This window comes from Molossus molossus, unplaced genomic scaffold (assembly GCF_014108415.1).
Source record: "Molossus molossus isolate mMolMol1 unplaced genomic scaffold, mMolMol1.p scaffold_m16_p_27, whole genome shotgun sequence".
Classification (NCBI taxonomy): domain Eukaryota; kingdom Metazoa; phylum Chordata; class Mammalia; order Chiroptera; family Molossidae; genus Molossus; species Molossus molossus.
In genome coordinates, this window is record NW_023425363.1 from 3,095,406 (window position 1) to 3,107,145 (window position 11,740).

The 11,740-nt window shown below is 50.7% G+C and overlaps 1 long non-coding RNA gene across 1 annotated transcript; it reads right to left on the reverse strand.

Annotated features, from left to right (window-relative positions):
* Nucleotides 1–4,182: 4,182 nt before the first annotated feature.
* On the reverse strand, nt 4,183–11,491 carry LOC118641206. Its single transcript, XR_004961568.1, has 4 exons — nt 11,335–11,491; nt 5,499–5,753; nt 4,709–4,909; nt 4,183–4,293 (listed from the first exon to the last, which is right to left on the reverse strand). It is a non-coding gene; the product is annotated as an uncharacterized LOC118641206 (long non-coding RNA).
* Between the last annotated feature and the right edge of the window lie 249 nt (nt 11,492–11,740).

The following is an 11,740-nucleotide window of genomic DNA, read 5'->3' on the forward strand; positions in this document are numbered from 1 at the left end:
AATTAATGACAATTGCTGGGAAGCAAAACATCAAATGCTCTCACCAAATTTATACTTGTTGTTTGTTTCTCTATCATCATCCTTTGGAGATTTATCATGTGCGTGCATCAATAATGCGTTTCTTTTTTATTGCTGAGTAGTAGTCCATTATATAGATATATCATCATTTCCCCATTCACCAGTTGATAAACATTTGAGTTTCCAGTTTTTAGCTATACAAATAAAGCTTCTAGAAATGTTTAAAAAGACAAAATGGAAGAAAATATTTGCAAATTGTATTTCTGATAAGTCTAGGATCCAGATATATAAAGAAATTTTACAACTCAGTGATAAAAAGACAAATAATCTAACTTTTTTAATGGGCAAAGGATTTGAATGGCTATTTCCCTGCAGAAGAGGCACAGGGACAAGTCGCAGGGCTTTGCCTGTGCTGGTGGAGAAGTGGCGCCCTGAGCAGCAGGACGCCCCAGAGCCCACACACGCAGAGGGTGAGCGGCAGCCTGGGTCTATTTGCATTCCAACTGTCCCTCAGGGCCCAGGGCGGGACCTGGCTCCCTGTGGGTCCTTAGGAAGGAAGGGCCCTGCAGTTTTGTAGACATGCTGATTCTATCCATGCCGATGTTTTTTAAGGGTATCAGATCTCATGTCACCCATGGGAGGATGGGTGCTGGGGAGGGCTCTGAAGAGTGAAGAGGTGTCCCGGGGTGACGCAGGCTCAGGCCCAGGGAAGGTAGGTGGTTGAAGCCCTAGGCTCCCGAGGAAAGTAACTTCGTGAGATAACGTGGAAATTAAATCAGGACACGGGCTTCCCTGCTCTGGGTTTGCCCAATGTACACTGTTTGCCCAATGTACACTCGTTGAAGGTCGGGAATGAGGCTGCGGTCACCCCGGCCCCAGGCAGGCTGGCTGCGTCTCCCCGTTACCAAAGGGGGAAAGGGAAACTCGTTCCTTCTCTGGGAAGCGTGTTTCCCAGCGATGCTCACGCTTCCACGCCGCCGTCGCTGTGCTCAGTCTCTGGAGACTGCTATGGCCCTTTATTTGAGACAAGGCACTAGTTCTGTAGCTTATTTCAGAGACCTCAGGTGGAAAATGTCATTTTTCAACAGTGTGGTTTGCAAAACCCATCATCTGAGGAGGCTGAAGGAGTCATTGGGAAATTTTAGGGTCCATTAATCAGCTCTTTACCACATATTTGAGCGATTCTTTCTACACTTAAAGCGGTTCTTCACTGCTCCCATGAGAAGCTTGAGACATTATCTCAGACCAGCTGCTCAGTACGGTCACAACCCAGAGTCAGCAGCTCGTGAGGTGTGCGCGTTGGCTCCCCAGCAGTAACCCCGCGGTGGCTGTCAGAACCTCGGTGTAGTGGCAACATGCACACCCCAGAGGGTGCATCATGACTGGTCCCCTTTCCCAGTGACCGGCCTAAGGGATGGGTATGTGGCCGATTCTGGCCAACAGGATGTAAGGAGAAGCATGCTCTGAGCTTTGGGCCACCTCCTTCCTTCTTGCTCAGACCACTGCTGTGTGAAAACACACCTAGAGCTCCGGCAGCTGAGTCACAGCTGAGATGACATGAGGTGAAGACCTGCACACTGAAGGTGACGGGGCAAAGACGGGGGAAGAGCTTGTGTTCCTGATCCCAACCAACCCCAAGAACAGCTCACTCTGACCTTGCTCAGTGACTATGTACACGACCCTAAGGTGTCCACCACCGCTGTGCACGTCATCTGGGACTTGCAGCAAAGCGTCCTGCAGATGAGAGATACACACCGTTGGGTCAAAGAAATCTTGATTCCTGGCTCGTCCATTCACACAGAACCTATGGAAGAGAATGGCGCCTGGGACCCCATCGCCTAGTGTCCTGGGCAGGGACGGGGACAATTGCGCCCCCTCTTTGAACCTGTTTCCTCAATTATGAGATGGGAGCTGGACCCAGGGATCTCTGCAGCCCCACCTCAGCCTCCTGCACATCAGGGTCCAGACCAGAGCTTCACGCTCGGCACTGGTCACAGGAAACAAGACGGGCTCTCGGGCCGCGTGGCCCCAGCCTCCAGGGTGGGCAGCCGGGGGGCTCACCTCTGCTCTGCTTCCTGCCGTCTGGGCAACAGCTTGGATTCGGGGGAAAACGAGAAGAGAATCGTTGCCCCCTTGAGAACAGAGGTTGTCCAGGGTGGGCAAGTCAACCGGCTTGCGGGGCCCGGGGAGGCCGGGCGGTGCCCCAGTGTGCTGTTTCCACAGGTCACAAAGACGACACACTCACAGCAGATGCACACCCGCCGAGTGTCTCAGGCGGCGAAGTGCCTTCCCACGGTCCTGTGTGGGGCGTCGTTCCAGATGTGCCTGTGCTTAGACAGATGTGCTGCCATATATTATAAACTCAGAGGTGCGGGTGGTGACGTGTCCTGTCGAAACATGAACAGGCTATGCACCCTGGAGCCAGTGAAATGGAGCATATGGATTGATATATATATATGGGTTTTCCAGAACTGATTTTAGAGAGAGGAAGGGAGAGAGAGAAACATTAATCGGCTGCCTCCTGCACACGTCCCGACTGGAGATCGAACCTTCTACCCAGGTATGTGCCCTGGCCGGGAACTGAACCCACCGCCTCTTGATTGTTTGGGATGACATTCCAACCAACCGAGCCGCCCGGCCAGGGCTATCTGTGCAGATTGTTAAAAAAACGAAAGTAGACTTACTCTATTGCCACTGTCAAGAGACCTGTTTTTAACAACTGTGTCTTCTGGACATCTCTCTAAGAACACATTTTCCACAGACTTTCTTACGGATGTCTACCGTCCCATACTGTCAGACACACACTATTTATCCTTTCCCACGCCTCTATTCATGGAAATCCGTAGTTCAGTGCCATTATTTTTTGCTATTACTCTTGTCCATAGTCTGTCAACCATCCCTGGGGACCAGGATGGTTGGCCAGAATGGGTGTGGCCACTGCCAGCACAGGAACTTTGGGAACACCTACCTCCTCAACCAAGGAGTTTGCTGTTTGACTGCTCTTGGGCTCCTGGGCTGTCGGACCCGCTGCTCAGGGCTGCTCTGGGCTCGCTTGCATGCTCCCCGCTGCCCACGGCCCTGCGGGCCCCACACACATGGGCCAGTGGACTGAAGCTGGCCCGAGGCTCTATTGGATATACCCATAGGAAGGGACCCTCCGGACCCTGGCTCTGATTTTAGCCCTACTGAAACCCCAGCTAGACTTCTGTGACTGGACTGAGGGAAATGGGACTCTGGAAACCCAGGGTGTAATTCCATGGAAGTAGAGACTTATTTCTACTAGATCACATCCTCCTGTGCAAGTCCCAGAAAATTCCTTTTCTCCAGATATCACAAGAGCTCCATCCCCACAGCGACCGGGAAGACGAGTTCCTACTGCCCTGTGACACTCATCTATTCATCCCAACAGTGGATGAGAGCATCCACTTCTGCATAATTTTGCCAAAATAGGATATTATCAATATTTCTTATTTCTTCCAATCTATTAAGAATATAAAAAAATATGCATCATCATTGCTTTAATTTACATTTCTTTACTTTTTAAAGAAGTCAAGCTTCTCTTCAATTCTACTAATACTTCACATTTTTTCCTAAGAATTGTCTGGGAATCCATTTTTGCCTGGACTGTTTGTCTTGTCCATTTTTAGAAGTTCTTTGTATACCAGTTATCTGTAGTGAATATTATGTATTGCCTACTATGTACTGCAAATATTTTTCCAAGTCTGTTTTAATCTCTTAATTTTGTTTATGTCTTTTGTCAAACAGCAGTTTTTCATTTTATGTGGTTAAGCATGTCAGTCTGTCTCCCATTTATGGCTTCTAGGTTTTCTGTCTCATTCAGAGAGTAAGAATCTAATCTGTCTCTTCACCCCACACCGGCCGCAGACTACCACCTCTGAGGTGACCTTTGTGCTGCGCCCCCCGGGGGAGGAGCCTTGAGGTTGAGGTCAGGGAAACAACCACAGTGTGGGGCCTGCTGTCTGTGAGATTCTGCTCCTGAGCCCTGAGCTAAGCACCGGGAGCCCAGCTCCACCCAGGGCAAATCACCACCCTGGGAGGTTCCGGTGTCTCTGTGTGAGATCCGAGCGAGACGCAGGAGTAAGCAGGTGTCCTGCCTGGGAGGCACCCAGGCACCCCGGCTGTCCTCACCTCAGGTGACACCCCAACATGATTCCTCCTCATAGGCCAGAGCCCCTTGAAGAGCGGTCAGGAGACAGATTCTGATCCAATGTGAGGCCGTGAGGCCATAGGGTAGCCTCAGTTTCCCCAAGTTCACTTTAAAAAAATTTACAAAAAACATGTTAACCGTTTCTAAGTGTATAGTTCAGTGACATTAAATACATATGCATGTCCGGCCAGTGTGCTCAGTGGGCTGAGAGTCATCCCATGGACTGAGAGGTCCCGGTTCGATTCCCAGTGAGGGCACACGCCCAGGGTACAGGCCTGATCCTCAGTGGGGGGCAAGCAGGAGGCAGCCAATGGATGTTTCTCGAATCGATATTTCACTCTCTCTTTCTCTTCCTGTCTCTCTAAAAAAAACATATTTAAATACATTTGCATTGTGCAACCATCACCACCACCCGTCTCCAGTACGTTTCCACTTCTCAAACTGAAGCGCTGCCCCCACTCAACCCTAACTCCCCCCCTCCCCCAGCCCCTGCCCACCGCCCTTCCACTTGGTCTCTCTGACCTTGACTGTCGAGGTGTCTCGTGTAAGTGGAATCATACAGTGTGTGTCTTTTGTGTCTCGATGATTTCACTTGGCACAGTGTCCCCTGTCCATCCACCCTGGAGCCTGCGGCAAGGTTTCCTTCCTTCTCAAGGCCAGGAGCATTGCTGTGCGGACGGCCAGGCTCCCGCCTCTGGCTGTGCACAGTGCGGCTGAGGTGGCCTTTGAGATGGGATGGAAGGAGGTAAGCACAGGGCTTCTTGGCCACCTCCACAGGGAAAGGACCCCAAAAGGGCCAGCGCCCCCGGGGCCAGGCAGAGAGCAGCACGTTCCGTGAGCATCGATCTCCCTTGTTGCCTGTTACATCCCCGGCTGTTCTTGGGATCCCCTCGGGCTCCTGGGCTCCCCTGGAGCTTCTGCCCTACCTACCGCTCTGAGTGCTCCTGCCTGCCCAGGTTCACCTCACCTTCCCCACCGTGATGGGTCCCACATGGCTCACAACATTCCTTCATCTGACCCTGTGTCCACGTTTCTACTGGGCCACTGGGAATTTGTGGTGTCACCAGAAAATGACCCAAATGCTCGGCCTCTTTGCTAAGCGGTCCAGTCACCCTATGGCTCTGAAGCTTCCTCCCCCACCCCAGACCCCTTCCCTGCATCTCCCTCCAAAGGAGTAGGTTCCGTCTCGGGCCTCCATCCCAGAGGACCTGGAGCTGCCGAGCGCCCTCCTCCGCCTCCTGAATACCCCCTCCTTCCATACGGTGCAGCATTTTCTCTCTGAAAAGTGCCTTCAGACGACAACACTGTGTACCTTTCCATACCGCCGTCCACGTTCCGTTCCCGGCCCTGTGCAGGCACCAGCTATGGAAACAAAGGCTGTGTCCACTGTGTTCCCATCGCCTGGGCCTCCGGCCTCCACCTCAGCCTCCGGAGCCTTGTGGGGGGTTTCACAGCCTGCTGACCCTCAGGGCCCCCATTGCCCGGGAGTTGGCTCTTTGCACTGCTCCCTGTGCCCCTGCATCCACAGGTCCCCTTGTTCCAGGCAAATGTGCCCCATTCTTCCATCCTTCAAGGAAAAAAAGAAGGGACTTCTGGTCAGGAGGGCGACATAGGTAAACGCAGTATCACCTCCTCCCACAACCACATTAAAATCACAATTAAACCACAGCACAACCATCCTTCAGAACCACCTGAAATCGAGCTGAATGGAAGTCCTACAACTATGACATTAAAGAAGTAGCCACATGGAGCCCTGGCCAGTTTGGCTCAGCGGTTGGAGCGTCTGCCCGCCGACCAGAGAGACCGGGGTTCGGTTCCCGCTAAGGGCACGTACCTCGGTTGCAGAATGTCTCCGGTCCCGGTTGGGGTCATATGGGTGGCAATCACTTGATGTACTTCTCTCACATAGAGGTTTCTCTCTCTCTCTCCTGCTCTATCTGAAGATATATGCAAAAATGTCCTCGGGTGAGGATAAAAGAGAAAGAAGTAGCCACATCCAGACTGGTAGGAGGGGCAGAGGCATACAGGCTGGTCCCACACCCACGTGTGGTGGATAAAAAACAGGAGGACGCCTCAGCTGGGAAGGTCCTTCCTGAGGACTGAGGGGTCCCCGTCCCACACCAGGTGCCCAGCTCAGGGTCCCAGTGCCAGGAAGAGAAGTCCCCATCACTTCTGACTGTAAAACCAGCGGGAACTGAGGCTGAGAGAGGCTGAGGCTTCTGGAGCCCCAGGCGGCTCCTCTTAAAGAGCCCGCGCACAGACTCACTCAGCCTTGCTCCCTCTAAGCTCGGAGGGGAGGCAGCTTGAAGGGTGCCAGAGACATACAGGGAAGAACTGAGCTGTCTGGCTTTGGGACGAGGGCTGGAAGGCAGTTTCCCCTGGACAGACATGCTGGCAGAGGCTGATGTTCCTTTGGTGAGCCCTTCCCTGGGGTGGCAGACAGGCGCCATATCTGGGACTCCAGCAACCTGGCTCACACTGTTTGCCCCGCCCTGGTGATTCCCTGAGGCCCCGCCCCACCCAACTTTAGGACCCACCCAAGCTGTTAAAAAGGTTTTATCATAGGATTGTCTTGTCGTGGATCCTGCTTCAGAGTTTCCTAAAAACTCTCAAACAAGCAGCATCTGGTCTCAGCAAGCCCCATACCTCTCATTAAGTGGCCCCGGGCCTGGCACTAGAAGCAGCCAGCTTCGGTTCACAACTCGGCTTTTCCTGGGCACCTCCAAGCCCAGCACAAGAAGCAGCCATCTGCAGATCACTGTGTAGCTTATGCCAAGTGGCCACGGGTAGAACACAGGCAGAGACTGACCTTGCCCCAGAGCCAGCACACCCAGTGGACAGCTTCAGACCACATTGAAGCACCACCACCCAACCACCTCCACAAGTGACACACTCAATGAATGGACTCAGTGGGTACCAGAGCCCTCCTAAGTAAGTCTTGCTCTGTGTGATGGGCCCTTGCACAGCTGATTCTCCAGGATAGTCAGAGGTCAGTGGTCAGTGGGCACAGCCAGTCCTTGCAACTGATCAGCCTGAGTAAATCCTTCCCATTGACATGCCAACAGCAATCACGACTCAATTACAACAGAATAGTACATAGTCCACACTAGGGGTGCACCTCAAGGGCCCAACTGGGATGATCAGGGAGGCTGTGCCACTGGATCCTACAGGACAACTACAATAATAGGCTACCCTACGAAGCCTAGGAGACATAGCAACTCTGTCTAATACATATAAACAATTACAGGGAAGCAGCCAAAATGAGGAGACAAAGAAACATGCCCCAAATAAAAGAAAAAAAAAACAAAACTCCAGGAAAAGAATTAAATAAAATGGAGATAAGCAATCAATCAGATACAGAGTTCAAAACACTGGTTATAAGGTTGCTCAGGAAACTTGGTGAGACATTCAAGGAACTTAATGAGAACTTCAAGGAACTTAAGGAGACTTCCAAGGAATTAAGTGAAAACATCAACAACGTAAAAGAGAACCAGTCAGAAATGAAGAATGCACTAACTGAAATAAAGAATAATTTACAGGGAATCAATAGTAGAGTAGTAAAGTCAAGAAGCCAACCATCTAATTGGAATATAAGGAAGCAAAAAACACCCAACCAGAACAGTAAAAAGAGAAAAGAATCCAAAAAAATGAGGAAAGTGTAAGGAGCCTCTGGGACAACTTCAAGCATGCCAACATTCGCATCATTGGGGTGCCAGAAGGAGAAGAGAGTGAACAAGAAATTGAAAACCTATTTGAAAAAATAATGACAGAAAACTTCCCTAACTTGGTGAAGGAAACAGACACACAAGTCCAGGAAGCACAGAACGTCCCAAACAAGTTGAACCCAAAGAGGTCCACACCAAAATACATCATCATCAAAATGCCAAAGGTTAAAGACAAAGAGAGAATCTTTTTTTTTTTTTTATCCTCACCCGAGGATATTTTTTCCATTTTTTGTACAGATAGAGTGGGAGGGAGAGAGAGGAAGGGAGGAAGAGAGAGGAAAGGAGAGAGAGAGAGAAACATCGATGTGAAGGGACACATCGAGCGGCTGCCACCCGCACGACCAACCAGGGCCGGGGACAAACTGCAACCGAAGTACTGCCCTTAGCGGGAACCGAACCCGGGTCTCTTCGGACCGCAGGCCGACGCTCTAACCGCTGAGCCAAACTGGCCAGGGCCAAAGAGAGAATCTTAAAAGCAGCACGAGAAAAGCAGTTTGTTATCTACAAAGGAGCTCCCATAAGACTGTCAGCTGATTTCTCAAAAGAAATTTTGCAGGCCAAAAAGAAGTGGCAAGAGATATTCAAGATGATGAAAAGCAATGACCTACAACCAAGATTACTCTATCCTACAAAGCTATCATTTAGAATCAATGGACATATCAAGAGTTTCCCAGACAAGAAAAAGCTAAAGTAGTTCATCACCACCAAACCAGTATTCTATGAAATGTTGAAGGGTCTTCTTGAAGGAGAAGAAGAACAAAAATATGAACAATAAAATGACAATTAATACATATCTATCAACAATTGAATCTACAAATAAAATGAGCAAGCAGAACAAAAACAGACTCATAGATACAGAGAACTTTTTATTGCTTGCCAGATGGGTGGGGGCTGGGGGGCTGGGTGAAAAAGATGAAGGAATTGAGAAGTACAAATTGGTTGTTAGACTGATGAACCTCAAAGGGAAGGGGGGAGGGAGGGCAGGAAGAGATAAACCCAAGAACTTGTATGCATATATGCATAACCAATGGACACCGACAATAGTGTGGGGAAGGCAGGAGGGGGGCGGGTTTGGGGAGGAGGGGTCAATGGGGAAAAAAAAGGGGGGACATCTGTAATACATCCAACAATAAAGATGAGTTAAAGAAATAAAATAAATTCTTAGCTATGATTAAAAAAAAGAAAAGAAAAGAAAAATGAGAAACCTTCCCTAACCTCACATCCCCTCCAGGGATTTCTCCTTCTCTCTGTTCCTGTTTGCAACAAAACTCCTCCAAAACCAGGTCTTCGCTGGCCTCCACTTCCTTCTTGCACGTTCTCTCTGTGCCTCTCTCAGCCTTGGTCCCGCCCTGTCCCTGAAACCACTGAGTGACGTCACCAGCAGCTCACCTCTTGCTACACCCAGTGTCAGTTCCTGGTGCTCATCTTGTTCAACCTCTCGGCGTGGCTGCCACAGCCACCACTTCTTCTTTTCTGAAACCCTGCCTTCCAGTCATGCCACAGTCCACAGCGCCCTGGCCGTGCTCTGCCCGCCAGTCCCCAGCAGCTCCTGGGCCCGGGGCCCTGCTCTTCCCGCTGCTGTACGTGGAGGACCCAGGAACATCTTTGTGTGGCTTTCTCTCTCCCCTGGTTCTGGACTCCTGCAGTATGCTGTCTACTCAGCGTCTCCACTTGGATGTCAAAAAGGCATCTGAAGCCCGACTGCAGATTCTCCCTCCTCCTGTCTCTTCCAGTTCAGCAGGTGGCACCAGGGGCCCGCAGAGCTCGGATCCTTGACCCTCCCTCTCACTCCCAGTTCTGAATCTGCCTGCTCAGCCCCTCTTCGCCGCTGCGCCAATCTAAGCTTCCTCTCCTCTCATCCAAACTCTCAGGAACCTCTTCACCAAGCTTCATTGTATTGTTTTAAATTTATTTTATGTTTATACTTTTGTCCCTCTATAATCACTTCTCTGCTTGACTTGCAAAAAGAATGTTTAAGAATGTAAATGAGACAGTGTTCAGAACTGTCCATTTGACTCTGATAAGGCCTGGGAGGTTCTTACCTACCTATCTCTTCCAGCAGCCCGCTGCCTGGAACATTCTGCTGCTCACATTGGCCTTCCTGCCACATCCCCAACACACCCCCACACCTGCCCTGCCCCCACCCAGCACAGCTAGCCTGCTCCTGCCGCAGGGACTTTGCACACTCTGTTCCCTGCCCACCAGGTTCTCCCCCACATTTTCATAGGGTTCCCTCTTGTCTCTTTCAGGTTATCTGTTTACATTAGTCACTTACTCAAAAGAAACTTTCTTTGACACCCTTCCTGGAATAGCACCTGCCCTGGCACGCTCGGTGTTCTCCCCCGGCCCTGCTTCTCCTCCTGGCACGTGTCAATACTGGTCATTTTGCATGTTCCTCTGTTTCTGGTCCCCTCCCTACCAGAATGGAGCTGCCAAAGGGCCCAGGCTGGCTGTCTTGCTCACTCCTGTCCCAGCACCGGGGACACTGCCTGGCACAGAAGAGCCCCGGGAACTATTTGCACATGAGTCTCGGGGTGCTCAGACGCGAGGCCGAACGCACTGCGGGGGAGAACACCATGTCGTCGTGCCCAGACGCAGCGGCAGCCAGCTGTTCCCCAAGCAGGCCTGTGGGCGCGGAGAGGGGGTGCTGTGGAGAACACGGCTGCCTCACTGCATGCCTTACCCCAAATCTGTCTGGTGTTTACACATTTGAAAAGGAAATGATCGTTACTAAATCAGGTCATGTATTGAAAAAGGAACAAACATTTTTGAAAAGAAAACTAGAAGGTCATATCCCAGTACCAGCTGCCCAGTGAACAGTCTGCCAACACTGCCAGATTTCACAGGCGTCTGTGTTCAAGGTCGTGGGGGTGGAGGTGTAAGACTGAAATTCGCATGTGACATAACAACAGAGCTTAACATCGATGAAGCGGTCTAGAGCCAAGTGTGGCCCAGAAGGGGCCACGTGCTAACCTGACAAGCTCCGGGAAGGCCTTACGAACTCAGAGACCGAAAGTAACCGCCAAGGATGGTCTGAACTTACAACTTTTTAACTAAAAGCAGTTTATGGTAGATGGTCATGTCCTAGGCTAGAACTTCCCTGATAAAAGTCGTTCTTTAACCTTAAGTGAGCCTGTCTGTTGTGTTTTTGCACCTACACTAACTTTCCTTTGGGATGTCAGAGTAACTCCCCTTTTCCCAGACCCCTCAGGGCACAACCGCTGCACCAGGGCAGAGACCGTAAACCCTCTCGTTGTCATTGTCATCATGTTAACTCTACACCGTCAACCATCTTGTACCCACCTGTGTATAAGAAGCATCTATCATTTTACTTTTCACCCAACCCCAGAGGCCCCCCACCCCCGCTTTGCTTTCTCCCACCTCCCGAATCTATCACCAGTGGATTTCATGTGACCCACTTACGTCTTCTCTTTTGATTGTAATGTATGAAATACGGTGCAAAGCTGTCCTTCTCTGGAGCATTTCCTCAGTCTGTTGAGAGTTTGCTTCCCAGCAGTTGTCACTTTGGCTCAAATAAACTCATGAAACATTTTTTTTTTCATCCTCACCAGAGGATATTTTTGCATTTTATCTTCAGCTAGAGAGGGAGGAAGAGAGAGAGAGAGAAACATCGATGTGAGAGAGACACATCGATTGGTTGCCACGCGCACAACCCCAACCGGGGCCGGGGAGGAACCACCACCGAGGCCCGTGCCCTTAGCGGGAACCGAACCCGGTCTTCCCGGTCCAGGGGCCGACGCTCTGACCGCTGAGCCAGACCGGCCAGGGCTCGTAAAAATTCTTAACAGTTTAGAGGTTTGCTACATTG